Source organism: Anser anser, assembly GCF_964211835.1.
Source record: "Anser anser genome assembly, chromosome: 10".
NCBI lineage: Eukaryota > Metazoa > Chordata > Aves > Anseriformes > Anatidae > Anser > Anser anser.
Window position 1 is genome coordinate 9,462,369 of NC_139730.1, and position 21,979 is coordinate 9,484,347.

The window sequence follows — 21,979 nt, forward strand, 5'->3', positions numbered from 1 at the left end:
AAGGTAGTATCACCCACAAAAAGTGACTAGAGTCATGAGTCAGGATTATAATACCACTGTCTTGGAATGTCTCAGTATTTCAGCACAGACAGTACATACGCTATCAGAAATATCCAAAGGTTTTCCATTAGACAAGAAAGAGCAAGAAAAGGAGGAGATGTTCTTGACTATAAACAATGACATACCGAGGTGCAGATCTTAAAATGGCGAAATTTGGTTCCCAGACCGTCTGGTGCAGGGCTGGCTAGGAGCAGAAGGATGCTTTACTCTCTCCCAGGGAGAACTGGAAGCTGAATTTGAGCTTAAGTAATTAATTTATAGTTACTGATAACAGCAAAAGTGCACATTTATCACAAAAGTTGAAATTTCAAGGGCAAACAGTCACAAAGATGAGAGTCAATAATGGCTTAATAAAGCTGGAAATTAAAGGGACATAAGTATTAATATTGTACTTAAAAAAGGGGAGAAGACCAAAATTATATTAATGCACATGTGGAAAAAGAAACACTCACAGCAAATGGAAAAATAATTAGGAAAAGAATTGTGGCAGTTTAGTGTGATTGATTTGCTATTTGAAAGTTAATGATGAAAGACACTGCTTTGGAAAGGAAAAACAGGTCTGCTTAAAGGCAGACACTCCTTACTTTTGTTCACAAAGCCTTGCAAAATAACGAGGAAAAGTTGAAAGCTAAGGATGTGTTTTGGTGAAATATAACACATCTTGGACGTTAAATGGGAATAAAGACCAAACAGTAGCAAAAAGTGATTTTGAACTGAGACTTCTGGAGAGAGAAGATATGTATTATAAGGAATTGCTCCTTTTTCTTAGAAAAGGTACGATGATTTTACAGACCTTCCTTTAAATTAGACCTTTGGTATTTCAAGTACCGAATATACCATCAGGAAGGGTTAGGAGCAATATGCCAGCTTCACTGATCTCACCCATTTCTATCTGATCAAGCCAGTAACAGATTGGACGCAGACTGATCAGGATAAATTTGTGTGGTGATCAGCTCTGCCTGGAAGAAAGTGCTATACTAAGTTAAACATGGTTTCCTGGTATTAGATAAAATGGTGAAAACAACACAGAAAAGCAGAGGAATACTTTGAGACTCGGTGCTAGTAATGACTTCTAAAGGAAATGATAAAAATTGCGCTGGAATTGGTATAACATGTTTAGCCCTTGAGCCTTTTTGCCCCCTAACGGGAGCACACTTCTGTATTGATTTCTATAGGATAGCTGAAGATGCAAGTATCGTTATTCCCCCATGAAATTCTTCCTGCTCTTGTTAAGGCAAGGGAGATTCAAGGCCATGTCATGCTCCTTTTCATATTATCCTCCTCTCAGAGCACCATAGGGATTTGTATTGAGGTTTAAATTTAGTTCCAGCTTGTGCAGAGCTCTCTCTGACAAGTATACAAGTGATGAGAGAACTGTGCCCTTTTGATTGTAAAACATGCTCTTCTGAAGACAAAAATAAGACATGCCCCATCCTGCAATCCCAAACAGACAATGAAGAGAAGTTACAATTTCAAAATAAAAAATATAGATGGATTGCTAATAGATCACTGTCTATCCTTTCAAGTTTTGTCTAGCAACACATCACTCACTTCACTTCTACATTAGAAATAGTACAATTGTAGTTACCTTTCTGAACAAAGATTGCAAAAGGGTTCAGAAAGGAGCCTATTATTATGGTCATTTACATAATGCGTAATAAAAATTTGCATACAAGCTATTAAGATATTCTACAAGTAATTTATAATCTTACATTCTAATGGCATTTATAATTAGTGCCTTCATGGAAGAGTGATGTATTTTATTGCCCAGATTTTTACTTTGGAGGGAACATTACTTTTTAAAAGTTCAGCTGAAGGCCTCAGAAAAATTCTCCATCACATGACTGCATCACCTATATTCCGACATTTAATAGCTGTTAATAAAAGCTAGAAGTGTGATCATACTTAAGGAAACAAAGTGCTTTCCCTGGCTATGTATCACATTAAGCATCTACCTTGGCTGCATACAGAAGCTCCCCATGCTTACCTGAACACGCAAAGTGCAAAAATGCTGATTCCCCGTGACCCCCTGGAAGTTGCTCAAATATAACCAATAACAACATCTGCTCATATCTTTTCTGCATTTCTATTTTTGGAGGGAAAAACCTCTCAACTTCAGCTTCTCTGTGGTAGATGTTGAGAAATATAACATTCATACTGCAACAGTGACAAGCGTGAGACCCATTCCTCACGCGTAGCATACAAAATAACACTTTACACAACTAAGCTGAAGAGCACACGGAGTCTTACTCAATATACTCTTTCATTAACCGCAGAATTTACTGCATGTTACTACAGGTAACAAAATGTTAGACAGTGTGTTTGTACTGAAATGTACAGCTAACCAACAAGAAAAAAAACTTATTACATATATCTGTAAGGCCTGGTGGCATAACAATGCATACATTTAAGGCTTAAACATCTTCAGAAAAAGGACTGACTGGGAAATTTCATAAGACCATGGTGGAACTATGACAATTTATTATTTATTTTTTACAAACTGAAGAGCCAGCCTTGAGACTAGAACAGAGTTTGTTGAGAAGGAAGGCAGTCGGTAGGATTAGCTTTGTAAGGCAACACTCATCCGTATCTTGGGGAGTGGTTTTGGTGAGTTTCATGGTGCAAAGGTAGCTCCTTCCACCTTGCACACTAACACCCCAAAGCTTCACATACAGCTTACAAAAAACAAAGTACACCGTTAAAAAAATCTGCTTTTGCCACCCCATAGATTCCCACAGTAATCTCCATAGGTCTGAATGCGCAGAAAAAGAGGTAGTTTGCCGCAGGAGGAAAGCATTTGCAGTAACATTATGGGCTAAGTTAATGTAACATGAGTAATAACAACTTGCTCTTTAACTATATGCTAACATTACCCTGCAGCCCCATGAGATGGTGGCAACACCTGCGGAAGTTAAACATCAAAACTTCGAAAAAGTCACCATATGCCTATTGCCTAGAACGAAGAGTCACCTTTAAAATATATTTATAACTGCTGATTATTTACTGCGGTATTTTTCATTTATGCTAGTAAACAGAAAAAAAATACTCCAGAAATGGAGATCTGAAGCTGAAACCATTGCTCCACTAAACCTCAGATCGTCTGCACGGTACTTTGTTTTATGTTTGTAATGTGATACTCCGAAAATGCCAGCAAACTTGACCTCACCCTCGGCTTTGGACTTGCAAAATGATCTCTGCTTGAAACTTCCTCACATTTCCTTTCATGTGCCAGATCAAGACTGAGACCAATCAGATAAAGCAGTGTGTCTTGAAGGCTTGACTCACAGCTGTCCAGACAGTTAAGCTTAGCCATGGACGGGGGGAAGGGGGAAGAGAAAAAAAAATCTGTTTTCTTTGCAGACTTACAACTGCTGTATCGCATGATGTGACACTAATTTCCCAACAGTGTATACTTTGAAGCTGACAAGTGTTAATCTGTGATTAAAAATTCCAAATGAATCTAAGTGCCTGTCACTTAGATGTGTCCCTCAGTTGCATTGGTGACCACAGGAAAACAACCAGGACTCCATCTGTCCATTTATGTGGGAGGAAGGTGCTGCAGAGAACTAATTACAGGGTGAACCAGTCAGCTTTCTCAGCAGTTGCAGATCAGATAATAGTTGACTCCAAATAAGCCTAAATTAAAATGCAGTTTGTTTGTAATTTACTGTTAGGATAAAGGATAATACAATGGACTAAAAAAAATGAAAAAAAAAAAAGGAAATAAAAAAGACTGAACAATGACAACCACCCCCCAAAAAAAATCAATGGGAAATTTTGCCTACCGACATACTGACTTCTAGAAACTCACGTGTATATTGTGAACAATTTTACTAACTGGTTGAGAAAAATAGTTGTTTTATCAATTAATTAAAACATGTATCCATGAAACAGCTGTACCAGGAATGCAATAATTGCAATAGATAAATAAGAAGTGTAATTGGAAAACACGCAGTACCTGCAGGGGAAATTGTGACTTTGAAGGAACCTCATATCAGGCAAACGTGACAGCTTTTTACAGACAACATACCTTTGATAAGTACACTACAACTTATTGCTTATGCTTTGAATATGCATTTACAATTAAACAAATCTGCAGCGCCTTGTTAGCAGTACATAAGATTGAGCTATTTTTGCTTCTTTGATAAATAACTCATTCCAGAACCTTTTAGAGTAAATTCATTTTAAGTAAAAAGCAGCTAACTGTAGAGCTTGTTAAACTGTAACAAACAGATATAATAAACATTAAATATAAATTAAACACACTAAGTAGGAATATTACAGATGATTTAAATCAAGAACTAAAAGCTACGAAATAAATAGAAAAATTCAAAACATTTTCAATAATTAATAGTTACAGCAAATATTCAAAACTGTTGTTTAGTCTAGATTAAATCCTTATTTGGGCCATATTAGACTAAAAAATGCCCTCTGGTGTTCATGTGCTGGCTTGCTTTTGTAATGGAGTAAGAATAAGAGGAATGCTGGAGAGGAACACTAACAGTTTTACTCTCAAACACTTACTTACATGAGTAAATCTACCGTGTGAGGAGTAGCACTGAGCTCCCCAGGACTGTCTGTGCAAGGAGTTCCTCTTAGGCATCATTTACAGAACTTAAGCCATTAAAATCTATTAACTCTCCTCCTTGGCTGTAACGTTATTTACATATTTCCCAATGAACAGAGCCAGTCATTAAGAGGAAATAAAAAAAGACTGTGCACTGGACAATAAATACATTTCTCACAAATAGAATTATTTGAGTTATATGGGGTTAAATATGCTGTCAAGGAAGGAGTTGACTAAGCAAATCAGAAGCTTGGAAATCAGTTTAGACCCTGCAAAGCACATTTCACTTAAAAAAACTAACAAAAAAGAGCAAAAATATAAAAAAAACAAAAAACAAGAGAGGAAAAAATCCCCAATGCAGTAAACATCTGTAACTTGTGAACACCCTCCTTTGCCTACAGTGCTGAAGCTTCCAGAGCAAATAGTTCCCCCTCCCTTACCCACACCAAGAAAAGTGACACCCAGAAAAATGTTACAAACCAGACTCCTCTCTTGTTTTGGCTCACAAATGCTACGCTATTTTTGATGGAAACAGGAACTAAATAGTACAGCAGCTGGCCCTTAGATTTATGGAAAATAGCAGCCCTTTTCACTGCCATGGCAATCTTCTCAAGTCACTGTAAACATTCACGGTAGCACGCGTGTGTTTCTCTAAGGAGGATCCGTGCACTGTGCGTGCAGTGCCCTGCTGAATTTCATATAGCAGCAGGAAAAATGGCTATTTAAAACCCTTGGAAACACATTGCTTCAATGCTCTCTTTATTTTATATACAACAGATCTCTTCTTTTGAAAATTTATCACTTATTGTCCCCCACTGGATGACTTATTGGATTCTAGTTTCTCTGTGAAGTCACCACCATCATTTAAAAAAAAAAAAAGTAGCAATGGCATGGCACACTGGCAGTTAGGTAATATGGACCCACAGTTATCCGAGTGATTTCTTAGATATAGGTATCCCTATTAGTGTGCCCATCTACATTAACTTCCCTTGCTTTTGAGCATCTTTTTCTCCACTGACAGTGCTATTTGTCTCCCCCAAGCGCAATGGTCATCAAAATGCAGTTATAACAATTCCAAAATTACTCACAACAAGAAATTAGTATCTTGTTAGGAACATGGCATTGAAATGATGGCATTATAATCACTGAAAGATTTAAGCGGACATGATTACAGTAATTTCTATCTCGACGTGATTATGGTAATTTGTATCTATTAATTAACACACTTTCGAAATCTGTTGCCATGTTCACTTTTTAAACAAAATGATACACTTCAACTTAATGAAGTGAAATTCACCCCAGCTATGTTACTTATTTCTTTTCAATATTTTTGCACGACCGTAGCACAAGCACAAAACAAGTACCACCAACTACTGAAGAGCTAAGTTACCTGGATGGGATCAGAACGAAGTCGTGTGCATTTCTAGTAGTGCCGGCGGAGAATCTCTTGACAAGTCTTCTACATAAGTGACATGACTGTTCTCTGCTGTTCCCTTGACTTCACTTGTCATATAAATACAGCATTAAGGAACGTGCCACTTGTACTTCTATCCATATCGACACGTCCTGAGTCAGATTTGGCTTGTGTGTCACTCAAATCCATTTATGTTTCCAAACTACAGGGGAGAAGAGGATTTCTGAAGACTAAGTTTATTGAGCAATTAAAATGAAAGTCTAGAGTGAAACCTTGCTAGGCTAACAAAATATCTATATTTATCTAAATAATAATATGACTAATAATACCTCATACATTACACACTGAATGGAATAGCAGCAGCTAGGCATATATCTATTACTACTGTACAACTGAGAAAGTTGAGGATGATAAAGATGAACGAATAGCCTTAAAATCACCCAAGATGATGTCATTATTATTAGTAGTAGTATTTAAATAAGGAAATAACCAAGAAGCATGAGAGTCTTGAGGAGGCAGCAACAGAAAGATTTGGAAGAAGGATAAAATATATACCAGGAAAGGGTAAAAGCAAGCAGAGCTTTTCAGACAGCACAGTGAAAGTCTCAGCAGACATCTCCTCTCTTTCAAGCCTCCCTTGGACATTAGGGCTCTCCAAGCTGCCTGTTACCCATGTTCAAGAAAGGAGAAAAGCTACAGCTGATTAACTCTTCAGTCTACTTACTTTTAACCTAGTAGCTGATGTTTAGCTCTTAATGCTGGCCAAGCTTGTTCTCTATCTGAATGATGACCCCTACCTTTGGAGAAGGATGTGTAAGTGGTGACAAGCACACAGTTAGATGAGGAGGGTAATGAAGGAAAATAGCAAGCCCCAGAAGCAAGTTAGATAAAAAGGTCACAGACCAACCAGTGATAAAGTGAATTTGGCAGCCAAGTGAAGAGAAGGGGGGGTGGGAGGCAGAAATACAGCACCAAAACCAAATTACCAGTGGTTAGCACCACCTAGCAATCCCTGCTTTCTAGGGCATGCAATCAGATGCTATCGATCTTCTGTAACTTCCAGCAGACCCCAGGCAGGGAAGAATCAAGTTTCAAGAAAGCAAATCAGGCTCCGGAGCCAGGATACATATTTCTACCTTCTTTCCCTGTTATGTCCTTGAATTTCCTGGGCAGGATTGAATTACATCAATTTCTCATTACTCACCATTTTAACATTTTACATTTACAGTAGCAAGCCAGAGCCAACAGCACTTCTGCTTGTATCTTAAACTGGCAAAACTTCAAAATGTTGTGCCATAATTTCACAAAACAGGCTGGGGATGGACTTGATTTGTATTTACTGTTTATACCAAGGAGACACTGTGTCAGGACACTAAAATACCTCTGAAAAAAACTATCAAGGAGGGTGCTCTATACAGCATAGGTTTATGCAGTTACTTTCAAGCAACCCATATATAATATTGTTATGCTACTGCCTGGTAAGAACAGAACAACTAAGTTGAGCTTTGTTATAGGCTGCCTTGAATATGAATCATGAACATGTGTGATTTTAACTTGAAAGCTAAATCAGAAAGAGCATTTGACTCCAGATAAGGCATCTAAACAAATCTACATAGCTGATAAAACCAATTCCAGAAATTATATGAGGAAATTTAAGGAAGCAAGCGCAAAAGTTAGTTCATGTTAAAATTCATAATAAATAGGCTGTTGTTTTAATTCAAAAAATTGTCACTTCATTAAAAATATGTTTTTAAAAAGCCCACTCCTATCAGAAATTCTTTTTATATTCTTTACCTCATACAGGTCAAAGAACCCCAACATATATGCTTTAGTTGGGTTTATATCATTATTTTTTGGAAGGGTTCAAAGATTTCAGAAAATCCTTTTAACAAATTGTCAAAAAATTAAGTTAGCCCTTTTAGAAGGGCAGGTAACACTTATTCATAAATTCATTGATTCAATTTCCAACACTTCCTGACTATTCCCCTCCCCTCCCCCCAAAAAAGTCACGTTATTTAGGTGTGATCCCAGCTGCTCAGCTTCCCCAATATATCCTAGAATTTTTGCTACCTGTACCTACATTATTTATGAAGGCAATACATTCCCTGAAGCAGGAGTTTGATTACTTATATATGTATACAATAGCTAGAACAAAGGGGACCTAAACTAACAACAGAAGATTTAACCACAGTAAATCAAATAAATATTATGGAACACATTTTACAACTAGGTAAACTGAATTGAATTGACCAAGGTGAGGGAACAAAGTAACAGCAGACTTGGAAATAAAAGTGAAAAATCTTACCTAGCTACTTATTTTAACTAAGCCCACCGGATATAAGCAGAACATATGAGACACACTTTTCACTGCATGCCTTCTCCATTGAGCAGATGTGTCTTGGAGTGAGAGGCTTGTAGCTGTCCGGAGCTCTACTTGTTGTTTTGTGTCATCTGCAAACTTAAAAGCCATCTTTCTTGCTGAAAATGATGAATATGCAACAGAAAAGAACAATATAAACTACAGTTTTTTATTTAAAAGAAAAGAATGTTTTATTGTCTTTGCAATTGAGATGTAGGAACATGCTCGTATGGTGGAAGATAACCTGAAATAGGTTGCTGTTTTTCTATTTTGTCATTTAATTATTAATTGTCCATTATAGTATGTCTCAATTTTTTTCCTGAAAACAAACAATATGTGCAGCCTGTAAAATCTGGGTAAGTTTTGTAGTTGTTTTGTTTTCATAGCTGAACACTGCTATTGCAATTCACTCTCAAATATTGTTCAAGGACTACTGGTTTTGCAGGGTCTCCTAAGCAACTCGTAAAATAGCAGTGCAAAGTGTAAGACAAGAAATTACCTCTAGATGCATATTTCAAGACATCTCCATCTCCCAGTTCCCTCAACTCATCTGTGCTGCACCACTTACAAATTCCTCATGAAGATGATGATCCTGAGACCCTCTTCTTCCACAACCTCACACCATTAGAACAATAAATGCCAATAGATTCAGTAAGTTAATGACTATAAGAAGTTTACAGTCTGTTCCTAATAAATAGATTAAACAATGACAAACACAGTAAAAAAAAAAAAAAACAAAAAACTGTGATATTACACTTTACAATTTCCCCCCAAAAAACACATCAGAAGAAAGGAAGACTGATCAACCCGATAAAATAAGGAATGCATTTAAATTAAAACCTGATTATTGACATAATTCATTTTTACTTAGGAAACCAAGTGATTAATTGAAGAGAAAGTCAGATGAAAAGTGGCCTATAATGGAGTTGTGGAGGCAGCATCTGTAAGCTGACCAGACTAAAAATGCAGACGTAAAACTGATAGCAGTTTTTTTTAATTGTTGCGTTTGTTTTTTATTTTTTTTAAGAGACTTAACATCATGAATTGTATTTGAAATCTAATTTCAGTGCCAATTACTTTCTCTAGCTTAATGAAAAAATATATTCATAGTAATGCAGATTTCATGTACTTAAATTTCATTTGAATGTCTAATAAGGAAAATGCAGACAAAACAATGATTGTGCTTCTCCAGGTTGAATGGAAACCAACTAATGTTACTGTAACAAATGTTCTTTCTGGAAAAATTTCCTAGACATTTCTAATCTATATGCAACTTCCTGAGGAGGCGGAGTGGTTTGGAAATGGCAAGAGTTCTAGCTTCACAGTACACACACGAAATGTAGGCATTTTCTCTAGCATTTTTGCAGGTGTCTGTTTTAATCTACTTGTTAATGACATCACTGGTGGTGATACAATAATATTTCTCAATGTTGCATTAAAATTATACTCTATTAAAACAATCATTAGTTGATTTATTCACTGTTGCCTGAAGTCATTCCCAGTGTCCACTGGGAATGTTTCTTTTAATTTTCTGTTGCCCCCTGCCCCCACCCCCCCCAACCCCCTTTTTATTTTATTTTATATATTTGTACAACAAATCCCTCTTTCAGAGGAGGCAACTAAATACTAATATTTCTCACTGTTACTGCAGGTGAGAAGTAGTAACTCAGATCAGAGCCGAGTCTTTAGAACGAAACCAAGACAGACATACTAAAAGCCTGGAGGCACATGCCTTGATGAGAAAAAGAAATGGCAAGAGAACTTTGCAGCTGCATATAAAACATACTGAAAAAGTTAAATGACATACGAAATTCTACGTGCTGCGTTAACACACAATCATCACAACACACATTTTCCACTCCAAAAAAAGTTTTCGTCAATGGAATCATGAACCTTCATTATGAACCTTCATGAAGGCTTCTTATAGCCATTAGTCTAATGGTAGAAAATATATAATAAAATATAGATATTTTAATGTACTATAATATTATAACACCACCAACAAAATGTTTTAAGATGCTGAGAAAAGATGTGGTAAAAGAAAGAACAAAGAGGACTGGAAACAGATCTCATTCTTGTTCAAAGTAAAAAAAAAAAAAAAACTATTACTTTTTTTTGTGTGTGTGTGTGTGCTATGTACATCATTCATGTGAAGACAGACCATGCTTCACATCTATAATGACTTGGAAGGTTGTTGGTGATTTAACTCTTCTAACCTCAACAGAGTTAGCTTAGTTTAGCAACGTCCTTCTTGAAAAGAAAACCACAGCCCAGATTGAAAAGGAAATCTCAGTTTTATGGAAATCTCATGAAACTCACAGAGCAGCCAAGACTCCAGAAAGACTTCCTTCACTGTTGTCCTTGTGGGTCTACAGATATGGGTTTTGGGAAGATGGGGAGACCATCTCTTAACCATGACAATCTGGAAATAAGGAAAAAATGAAAAAAAAAATTAAACATTAAGACTCATGAGCACTACAAAATAGGCAGAAAACTAAATAAGTAATACAACTCCATATTCTATAAATATTTGCATGAAATGCTTGAATTCAGGTGTGGAGGCAATTGCACTGAATTCAGACAGAAAAAGCATGAAAGTAGAGCTGCAATTAAAGCTGACGATAGTAATCCAATATCATTGTCATTTCTGATGATGTAAGCTGTCAGCCAGATATTTTTCTCTAAAATCATATACTTTGTACCTTAGCTATATTTATTATTATGTATCCTTCCTAATACATAAGAGAAGTCTGAAGGATTAGCATATTTTTTTTAATCAAACATTCTGGTGTTTTAACCCCATAGTCAATGATTAATTGGTGTGCTAGATGAAATACTTGTTTGAAACAGTCAACTTTACAAATACCAGCATTTTAATATAAATGAAAAGGCCTTGATTTAGTAGTATTTTAAAGTTAAATAAAAAGGGTCTCCAGGGGCTTTGCACCATGGCTTTCTTAACAATAGTAATAAAACAATGGCAAAGCAGAATCGAAGTAAGTACTTCTGAATTCAGAAAGCCTAAAAAAGCTTGTAAACATCCTTACTCCTATACTTCCCTGCTAAGGATCACTCCAGACATTTGCCCCTCGTAGAGAAAAGACCCCCCTTCAGTACTCACTGCTTTCCATATTCTATCTCAGATCCTCTCTCCAGATTTTCAGATTTCCTTTCACTGACTTAAGAAGCGCAGCCTCAGTCTACCCTGAGAGATGAAGAAAACAAAGGGACACTGTTCACAGCAAGCTCTTCATGTCTCAGCAACTCCCATGGCTACTATGGTTTTGATTTCCATGGTAAAACCAGGAACATTGTGTGGGAAGGGTTTGCTTTCCTCGTTTATGTATTGAAAAAAAAAATTGTTCCTCTTTGCAACAACAAACAGGACTAGTACATTTTTAACACAAACAAGCAGCCGTAGGAACCTCAGACAACCTGGGTAGCCTAGCAGCATTATGTTGGAAATACCAATACACCAATAATAATGCCATCTCTGTAAAATCCTATGAACCCCAAAATTAAAACCAGCAGAGTCTTTAAAGACAATGTATGGGGGAAAACTAGGTGATAAAGTCCTGACCCCTTCCTTTCTTGTCAATATCTTTAAGGGCATTTTGTCCACCTGTTTAAAAAGAATTCACCAATATCAATGAATGTGTTACAGTTCAAGAACAGTTATTGTTTAGTTAAACTCTCATTATTGTTGTATATAATTACAAAACAATCCTCAGATTTCTCTTGCCCCTGAAAAAAAGGAAGTAGAATTACATAGCAAGGTAATAAAACAACCTTATCTTACAGAAAATGAGAAATTCACATGTTTAATATTATTATTTCCTGCTTGGAAATGATCATCCTCTGTCTTTTTAATAAAAAGCAGAAATGTTATAAAATATATATGAAAAAAATCATCACTGCCAGATGAAAAGGATTACGGGTAAGTAGCACTCCCAGTTTTGCAAGTTATAAAGGCATAGAGCCGTTTGAAGTTGGAGACCCATGCAGATGACAAGCTGCTTTCAAATACAAGCATTAGCCTACCTCCTCACTCCCCAGCTGCCCTTTTTGGGACTATTTCTATAAATGTGACAAGATGTTAGATTGCCAAGATTGCTGATTAGAACATTTCAAGTCCTGCCATCTACTAAGAGAATCATTTGGCCACAAACTCTAAGTATTTCAGATGTTTGACCATTAAGTCACGGGTAGCATCACCCTGGGAGCCCTATTTATAGCTCTTTTGCTTCATTGTAAGGTCTTAAATTAAAGGTAAAAAATGTCTTCAGTTCTTTTACACGCAGACAAAAAGCTGATGAAATAAAGTCAGTTCAGTTGAATTTTCAGAGCAAAAGAAATCAGCATTCAGGGTGCTGCCTTTGAACAGTGAAAGAAGCTTTTATTCTTTTATAAATATCATATTTTATACACAGTTTATAAATAGACTTGGCAAAGAAATTTCACCCAAATGTTAGCAATTTCATATCTTTCATTTACAGGATATTGACCCATTTGATTTGTAATTAATTGCAGAGCTTTTTCTCGTTAGCTTATCGATTGAGGAGTCTGCAATGCATTCTTGACCACATTATAAATTACAGCCTTGGATCCAGGGTACATTTGGTTGCATTTAATTCCAGTTGTCTACATTATTCACATTGTAAGATTTACCTGCTCTACATCTTGCCAAACTATATCCTTTAGAGTTGAGAACTACAAGTCCTTTGTTATTGTAGCTCCACTATGATTTATAAATTCAAATTTCTACTTATTCAGATTTAAGAATGCAACAGTAAGAAACAAAAAAACCTTCCATTTTCATGCTCTGAAAAAAGGCCTTAGCCAAATCTCATGAAACCTGCTGGAGGCTTTCCACTGATTTCAAAGAGCTTTGGATCAGTCTCCCAAGTGAGTAGGTTGTTGCAGAAATGTGATTGAAGAGCATACTTTTTGAAAAAAATAACTAAAAATATAACAAGAAAAAAAAGTTAATCAGATCATTATCTAAAATAAAAGTAATAATAATAAAAATCCTTTACTGGAAGCCCCGTAAGACTACCAACATTGGAACCCCTTGCAAAAACCTCATGTAAAATAAAAGCCAAAAAACTCCAGGGCTGATCAGGAAGGGGAGTAAACTTCACATGCATTCAAACAGATGCAGGTATTAGGCAATAGCATTCATAAACACTTGCTATTCAGTAAAGGTAAGTGCTCTTATTAAAACAAACAAACAAACCAACCCTGTGCTTAAAGAGCACTTACCTGATTTCACAGCAGTGGAGTTCAGTAATAAGCATTAAAGGTAGCATGAAATCAACATTCTGGACCATCTTTTGCACCTGTTCAAGTTAAAACAAATGCAATAAGATACAAATTTAAAGGAAAGCTATTTTGTCTTGAGTGTGGCAGGAGAGAACAATGTCACGCCCTACATTTCATTTGAAATAAGCAAGCCCAGAGCAGCTCTCATTGCAAAACTGAGAGCCACTTCTGCTCAAGAAGGTGCAGCTCTGAATCACGGTTATTGCCTTTGATGTCCACCCTGACCCTGCACCACTGTCAAACACACTCTCAGCAGCCCATAATTCTATTCTGGTATTTTAGCATTTAAGCTGGAAGGTGCCCTCCCCAAAATGCATCTCCTTGTCACTACAAACACAACATCCTGAAAATGGAAGGAATTCTGTATTTAAGTACATAAATTACTGACTTGCTTGAGTCATTACCAAGAGGAAATGTTCATTAGAATAGAATTATGATCCATTCTGGCAAACACTGAAGAGCTGCATTTCCACCAAAAACGGAAAGGCCTCCAAGGCCTCCAGTCACCTTTTAGAGGTCCATCTCCTCTCCCTTGATCTTCACAGCAGGATTTCTATCCACTAAAAACCCAGCTACTTGGAAGAATCTAATGCCTTGCTTTTATATAAAGGTTTTCCAGCAAATGAGATAGAATTAAACTGTAATATAAACCCATTCCAGCTGTAAAAATCAATCAATCAAAACAAAAAACAAAAACCAACAACTTGCATCAGTACGAGTCTCTGTTCCGCTCTAGACTAAAGCAGTTGCTAAAAAAAATGAATAAGATAATCCAACCCTAGAGCGATATTTTACCATGTTATTCCTCCAGGGTCTTTACCCATAGAGCTATATCCATTCTAAGCCCGATTTCTTTACCTCCTGTGCAGCACAGCGACTTAGGCAAAAACTTTTGGGATGTGCTGAGGTTGTGTTAGAAATGGCACTGCAGGCAGGTGAATGCCACTGCAGTAGGAGCGTTGAGGATGTGAGAATGCATTTTGTACTGACAAAACTGCTTTTACACCACGAAGCTTTTTCTGGTCCTGTTTATTTCTCGCTCCTGCCCAACAAGTACATACAGCATAGCCAGAAAAACTGCATCTGCTCTCGGGACTTCTCCTAGCACAAATTCTCCTGACAGGGATCAAACTCCTTATCAAATGTGGCTTGACACAGCCCTGCCAGCAAACATCTGTAGCTGAGACGTGGCCTAAAAGCCAGTGCTCTGAAGGGAAAGGCCACCAGCTGAGTTGTGCTTTCTCTTTGATCTTTCTGAATGCTTTTATCAAAGCAATCTAAAGAGTCTCTGCTGAAGTGATTGTTACTGAACTGAAAAGGAAAAAGCTGAGACACAAGAGGAGGAGAGGGATGCCTTAAAAAAAAAGGGGGGGGGGAGACATTCAAGATGGGATCATGATGATATTAATTTTATAGTGGACGCCTGTAACTGGATATCTGAAGATCTACCTTGTTGCTTATATAAAAATGTCTACATTCATCTGGCTAGGGATTACATATCCATCTGTGCAGCCAAATAATTAATAAAATAACTTATTTCTCTTCTGCCACTCAAAGTTCTTTCAGAACAGTGTCAGTAATAATGTTTGCACAGATGGAGGCTTCCACCAAAGACTGGGTATTGTATACTCAAGACACACAACAAAAATTACTGTGGCAGTGCATTATTTTAGATCTATGCACCTAATTGTTTCAAGCTCTTGAAAAAGCTTGTTTAAACCATAATTTATGAATGGGTTCGGAGTAACTAGTGACTGCAGCCAGCACAAAGTCATTGAGCAGCCTGAATCCATTTGCCTGGTTTTGACAGAGGCCAACATGCTGCCTGATGGGCTGGTGTGCTTCTCCTCCCTCCCCAGGTGGAAATTCCAGACCTGCTCAAGTGTCTGCTCATTTTGCAGCACACTGGCTGAGATTGGACAAAGATATGTTGAGACGTGTTCTCACACAGCCTAAAGCAGCTTCAAATAAGGATTCTTAATATGTGTGAATGTCAGCTCACTATCACACAGGGATTTTTGTTTACCTAGAGAACCTCGCCCCCATTCTCCAAGGCAAGCCAGCCAGCTAGCCCAAGGGACGGTGACCTTAACCCACATTAATTTGACAGAGCTACGATCCCTGTTGCTATTCCCTGGAGGAACCAGATAGCACTGATGACAGATCTTTGGGGGATGGCGAGTGACTCAGTAATACCCTTGGAAAGCACAAAATTGCTACAGCCAAAAAGCTTGAAAAAGAGATCTTTCAGGAACTCGAAGAGCAGACTGATTGGGTTATTTCTCTTCCTCTCCACAACAGGCTGGAGGAAACAACAGGCAAACTCCGACTGTCTCACAGGGGGAGGGCACAAACTCATCATCCTTAAAGCAAACAGTTAGAAAAGCAGAAAGCCCCAGAGGAGCCCCCTTGCACACATTTACTAAAAAACCTAATCCTGGCTTCTTAGCTCCCTGATGACACTTTCAAAGATTAAAGACGACTGTTTTGCTTTCCTGGCAGCTCTGCTGAAAACTGCCAAGATAAGGAACAACTAAGAAGGGCCATTTTAATACCTAAAACAGATATTTTTTGGAAGTCTTGAATGGAAAGGTAAGACAGAGGATGTGAAATTGAATGTGCTGGAGAGAATTAATTCCCCCAGAAAACTACAAGAGGCTGGCCCATTTCCAGCTCTGAGTCATTTTGTTTCCGATCTGTCCCATGTTGCCTTCCATCTTTGTTCCTCATCAGTCTGGTATTGCCTTTGTCCCTGCTCTTGGCCATTCCCATTTAGCCACACCTACTTCTGAAGCACAGACACACAGGCACACACTCACACACACCTCAGAAAACAGAGCTGAAGGTCTCTGCAATGCCAACCACCCAACTTGCTCCGATCTGCTGACTCTTGCTTGCCCCCAAAACCACTTTGTTCAAACTGAGTTTGTGACATGGGCTTGTGCACATCACAGAAACCAAACCAGGCTTAAATAGCAAATAGTGCTAAACATCCTAGCTCTGATGAATATAGCAGTTACTAGAGGCTAACAACTCATGCTTGAGAATGAAATTTTCTAAGATACCTCATAAATTATTTTTTGTAATGAGCTTTTTTTTTTTTTTTAACAGTTTTCCTACCTAAGTCCCCTGTGTTGCATTCCCATGCACAAATTTTGAATGATTTTCTTCACTTACTGTTTCTATAGACAAGATGGCTACTTCCTAGCAATGTTAGGCCAGGCTTCTCAGTAGTGTAACAGGATGAAATCACAGTTACTTGGTTTTTGGTTTACATTTATCCTGCGTGGGTTGAAGGGAAGGAGGAAACAGACTTACTTTCAAGTGACATCAGTCAAGAGGATTGCAAACAGTGCACTTGGTCAACTGTACAATTACTAACTGAAAAGCAAGTGCTTATACTTTTCCTGTACTCACAAAGTTAGTCTGATGGATAGCTTTAGAAACAAAAGTCTTATTTAGGCACAGAGTGCACCTCAAGGGATACTGTTACCTTGCCCAGTTTTGGTGGAAGAGAACCTGAAAAGGCTGGAGGTGCAGACTGTGTTACCAGCCAGTTTACAGGGAAGCAACCTGGGCTGGTCAATCACAGAAGCACAAACTGTAGCAAAACTTCCTTTAGCAATTTACCTTAACCTAGTCATTGCATTATTTAGCCTAAAATATTTATCAGCTAAGTTTATCACACCTTCAAGAACAAACATTTAAACGGGTTGCATTGGTTTAGCTAAACAGCCTTTAAACAAAAGTGCAGTGAAATTCATGCTTATGGACGTCAAGCTACTGTTTGTGGCTCTCACCCACAGACAGGATGATTCACCGCTCCCTAGTGAAGTGATTTAAATGGCTTCCATTCTAACTTGCCATTTTATCAGGGGCAGAGAAATTGAGCAATATGGGGAGAGGGAAAGAGGGAAAAAAAGAAACCTCTTTCAGAGAATGGAGCACAGCTAAAGTTTTGGTTTCATTAACTTAGACATAAGACTAAGCTACATCCAGTAGAGCTGGAAAGTCAACACACAACATCCATATCACTAGCAGTGAGTGCCTTGCTTCTCCAGTGGATGACTGAGTGTAAATATCCACTGGGTAATTCTTCACCATGACATTTATGGCATGGCTTTATCCCAAAATTCAAAGTATCAGCTATCAGGAAACATGCTACTTTCTAACACAAAGGTTTCAGAAACGCTCCATGGCATTCCAGATAGAGCAGGAATTTTGATGATTGTTTGAGCATGTAGCTTGCATAGGACTTTCACTGCCCAGACTCTTATAATCAGAGAATTGTGCCAAGGTTGAACATGCTAAGAAACAGAGTCAGTCTGCAAGCACAGACTGATTTGTGGTTTTCCTTGTCCATGTCCTACACAGCTAACCATCTGTCTATTCAACGAGAAAGAAATACAAGTGGCTGAATGTAGTCAGATCCTTCTCACTGTGGTAGGAAAAAAACAAAATCTTACCAAGAAAACTCAAGCTGAGGGATTTCATTTCCTTAGATTTGTGTCATTATATTCTTAAATGATTCCTGGAGAAGTAGAAAACAGAGCAAAATTATGACAGGCAAACACTCACTGCCATGCACTGAAATCTAAGAGCCAGTTTAGCTGCATTTGACCTGTCTGCTAAGGTTTTTATTTTTATTATTTATTTTTTTTTGGTGGCAACAGGTATAAGTCACCTTAATACCAGGAGTGGGTGTTTATCAGATGAATGGATTAATTGCTTGAATCAGATGATCCTTCTGCTAGGAAACCTGGAGTCTATAAAATGATTAATTAATGTGACTAATGTCAACAAATTCAAGTGTATGTTTCAAGGGCAAACAGATCAGACCTTCCTTTGCCCCCCTAATGTATTTATGGTCTTGTGCAGAGGAGGAACACATTAGGTAAAGGAGAAAACTACAAATACTAACAGGCAAACCACCATAGCTTTTTTTTTTTTTTTTTTTAAACCAGGCAAGAAAACAGAGTTTTAGTGGTCAAGACTGCAATTGGCCCACATGTTTTGGAAGAAAAAACTGCTTCTCAGCCCACATGTTATCCCAAGCAAAAATGACTTTTGAAGAGAAAATGTTAGTTCTCATAGGAGACCAGCACAGAATTTTTATCACACCCACTGGCAGTGTTTTTATTTTTATTTTTATTTTTTAATGTTAATCTACTAGGATTTAAAAAAGAAAATCCAGCTGTTCCATCATAATGGCCCACCCTAGTCAGATATTTTTTAAATTACTTTCCACATTAGAAGGTTTTGCTGATGAATGGTGTAAGAACGATCACGATCTGCTGTGCTACGAGTTTCAGTCTTACTGAGATCAGACTCCAGGGCACTTTGTAAGCATATTTCTGCAGCAATATAATCTAATGGAGTAAAACTGATACCTCAAGCACATTGATTGAGCCTCTTTGCAAAGCAAAATGATGTTTTCATTTCTTAATGGCAGGCTCTTGCCAAACTCCTGTAAGAGCACAGAACATGGCAAAAAACTGACCTCAGTAGTGCTTAGATATTTAAAGGATTAGAACTCAATGTCGGTTGTGCAGCAGCAACCAGTCAATCATGCAATGCTCTCTTCACAGTCCTTGCCTTGGCACACTACTTATATTTGAAAGAAAATAGCACAAGAATTTGGAAGCCTAGAATGCAAAACACTACAGCCAAACATTCACACACAGTTTAGTCAGAAAAGAGTGCAGAAAATCTAAATAAGATGCATGTTGGTAGGGTAGTGACTGCAGCTGAAAAGCTCAAAGTGTTTTGTTGTGCACTGCCCAAGGTTAAAAATTCTTACTGGCATCTACCCCGAACTGAATTTTTCCACAAGAGGTCTGAAAATACTATCCATAAGAGGCTTTCATATTGGAGTCCTGACATCTCAAATATCTCACAACTACTTGAAGACTATTTGTAATTTGAAGGACTGGGCCTTTGTAAGAAGCCGTTTAAATAGACGGTACTGTATTAGGTTTTGCTGAAAAGCAAGTAAATTCCAATTTAAAAGTGTACAATTGTTATTTGATATTTATATAAAAAACATTCACCAATTCAAAAAAAATAATCCTACATAGAACAAAGAGCTTTTATATCAGCTTCGCAGAAGCATATGACATGTTCTCATCATGCACAAGAACAAACAGGAAAGAACGGATTTATTGTGAACTGGGATTTTTGCTATAAATTAAAAGGCCATTCCCTTTTATATGTCATGTGTATTTAATTTCACTCCATAGGGTAAACTTCTGAGAATTCAGAGTGTGCCAAGATCTACTTTCCCCATTCCTTTTATTTCCTTAGGCAACTATCTAGAATTAGAGACAGAAAAGATGAAAAAAGGGAAGGCCAAGGGAAATACAGAGGTCCAAGAAAGAAAGTAAGAGCAGTCTAAACAAGAATTTTTCCTGGCCTATGCAAGCAGCACTGATTATTTATAACAGGGAAAAGCACCTGTCTTTGATTATGATTTCACATATACTGTAGATGGTGGTGAGCTTACTCTGTGCCAGAGAAGACTGTCATCCTGCAGTACAAAATTCCAATGAGACAAACTAATCTCTCTCTCAGGGAGAGACTTCTACCTTTGACTAACTGAAGGACATACGGAAAGTGCTTTTATGCCAGGAAAAATAAAACTTGCAGGCTATTACAGAATGCAAGGAAATCAGATTTAATTTACAAACAAAAGATAGAGTCACAGTGCATGAATTTTGAGTAAATATACTTGAAAGTGTAACCGCATGAAGGATCTTCAGCCAGCCTACGTTTTGCAACAAAACTTAAGAATGCATATGATAGAAAAGATCAGCTTTCCTTTCCACAAACCCCTATACAATAGTCTTTAGTTTTGTATTATTTGAGAAGAACACGCACGTTGATCTTAGGAAATAAAAGCAGCTTATGGACTCAAGAAGGCAATCCATAAGCACAGTACATGGATGCACATAAAACACTTGTGCACAAGTAAATCTACAGACTTAACCTAGAAAGGCACTCTACCATCTTTCAACTCATGACAAGATGCTTCAATCTAACAATCCATTAAGTTGGCAGGTAAAATATTAAACCTACTGAATCTGTGTATTATATTCTCTTTCAGTGCAAACTAGGAACAGCTGAACCTCTCCAGCCAAGCCAATTCATGAGATGTGGAGATAACAGCAACCAGAAGTACCTCACAAGCAGAGGATTTTCTCAGAATGGAAAATAGGTGCCATTTCAATGCTGATCCTTTTAAGAGGATAGAAAATTATACACTACAATGACAAGAGTAAGAATCCTCAAGATGTGACATTTAACAGTTTGAACAAATGTTGCAGGAGTTTATTTCCTTTTGTAGGGCTGAAGGAAGCAGCTTCCAATTAGCCATTCTTGCCATTCAGGACACCCAGTCCTATCTGAAATCAAATGAGCAAAGCATGAAAGTCTTCAGGGCTTCCCTTCTCATTGCCAATTCATCAGAAAATGAGCTTCACTTGCTCATCTTTACTCCATCAAGACCAGATTTGAGGCCTCAGTTACAATCAGATTCTCTTTCTGCTCTTTATAAAAAAGAAAAAAAGCCACCAAGCAACCTAACGACACTACCAATAGTGCCAAAAAAGGACATCTGATGATTTGATGGACAAGCTACAGTTCAGAGTAGTCTGAAATCCATACAGCTTGTCAAGAAACAAAGAGCTGACAGCATTTTGTTGACACATTTCCTCAAAGTAATGCGCAGACTTACAGATTTAATTTTAAAATATTCTGCATTTGAACGCTGCCAAGTGATAACAACATGTCACAGGCACTGAAACTCCATCTTATCAGTTTCTCATCAGCTTGAACAAACGAGAAGTCTAAATAAGACTTTTATTTCTATTTTTTAATTGTGGTGGCAGGGTAATTACTAAAGTTTACCCACTGGAGCAGAATGTTGTCCAAGAAAAGCTGTTTTACTGATCGAGAGGCTACATCTGGTAACACATCAGATCAAAACTCTAAAATCACATTAAACTATTTTTCTCATAGTAGCTACTATTTTACAGCTCCTCATTTAACACACTCCATTAAGAAACAGAACATAAATCCCAGGTACAATAGCAGAACTATGGTCACTAATCACCACTGGATTTCTTTAAATAATAGAGCTTCAGGTCTGAGCCTACACTGTTGATGCGACTGGGATTTTTGCCATTTCTGTACCACTGAAGTGGGATCAGACTCAGAGTTAGTTAGCTATAATAATAATAACTAATGATAATTTCTAGCA

The 21,979-nt window shown here is 37.5% G+C and overlaps 1 protein-coding gene across 1 annotated transcript in view; it reads right to left on the reverse strand.

The window, feature by feature from the left end:
• Window positions 1–21,979, reverse strand: part of TMC3 (transmembrane channel like 3) — a 283,226-nt gene that overhangs the window by 51,419 nt on the left and 209,828 nt on the right. Inside the window, exons 7-12 of the mRNA XM_083849933.1 lie at window positions 18,189–18,253; window positions 13,663–13,739; window positions 11,522–11,605; window positions 10,720–10,822; window positions 8,403–8,519; window positions 186–290 (exon numbers count right to left, since the gene is read on the reverse strand). The gene's annotated coding sequence lies outside the window, so the exon portion shown is untranslated. The remainder of the gene's footprint in view (window positions 1–185; window positions 291–8,402; window positions 8,520–10,719; window positions 10,823–11,521; window positions 11,606–13,662; window positions 13,740–18,188; window positions 18,254–21,979) is intronic.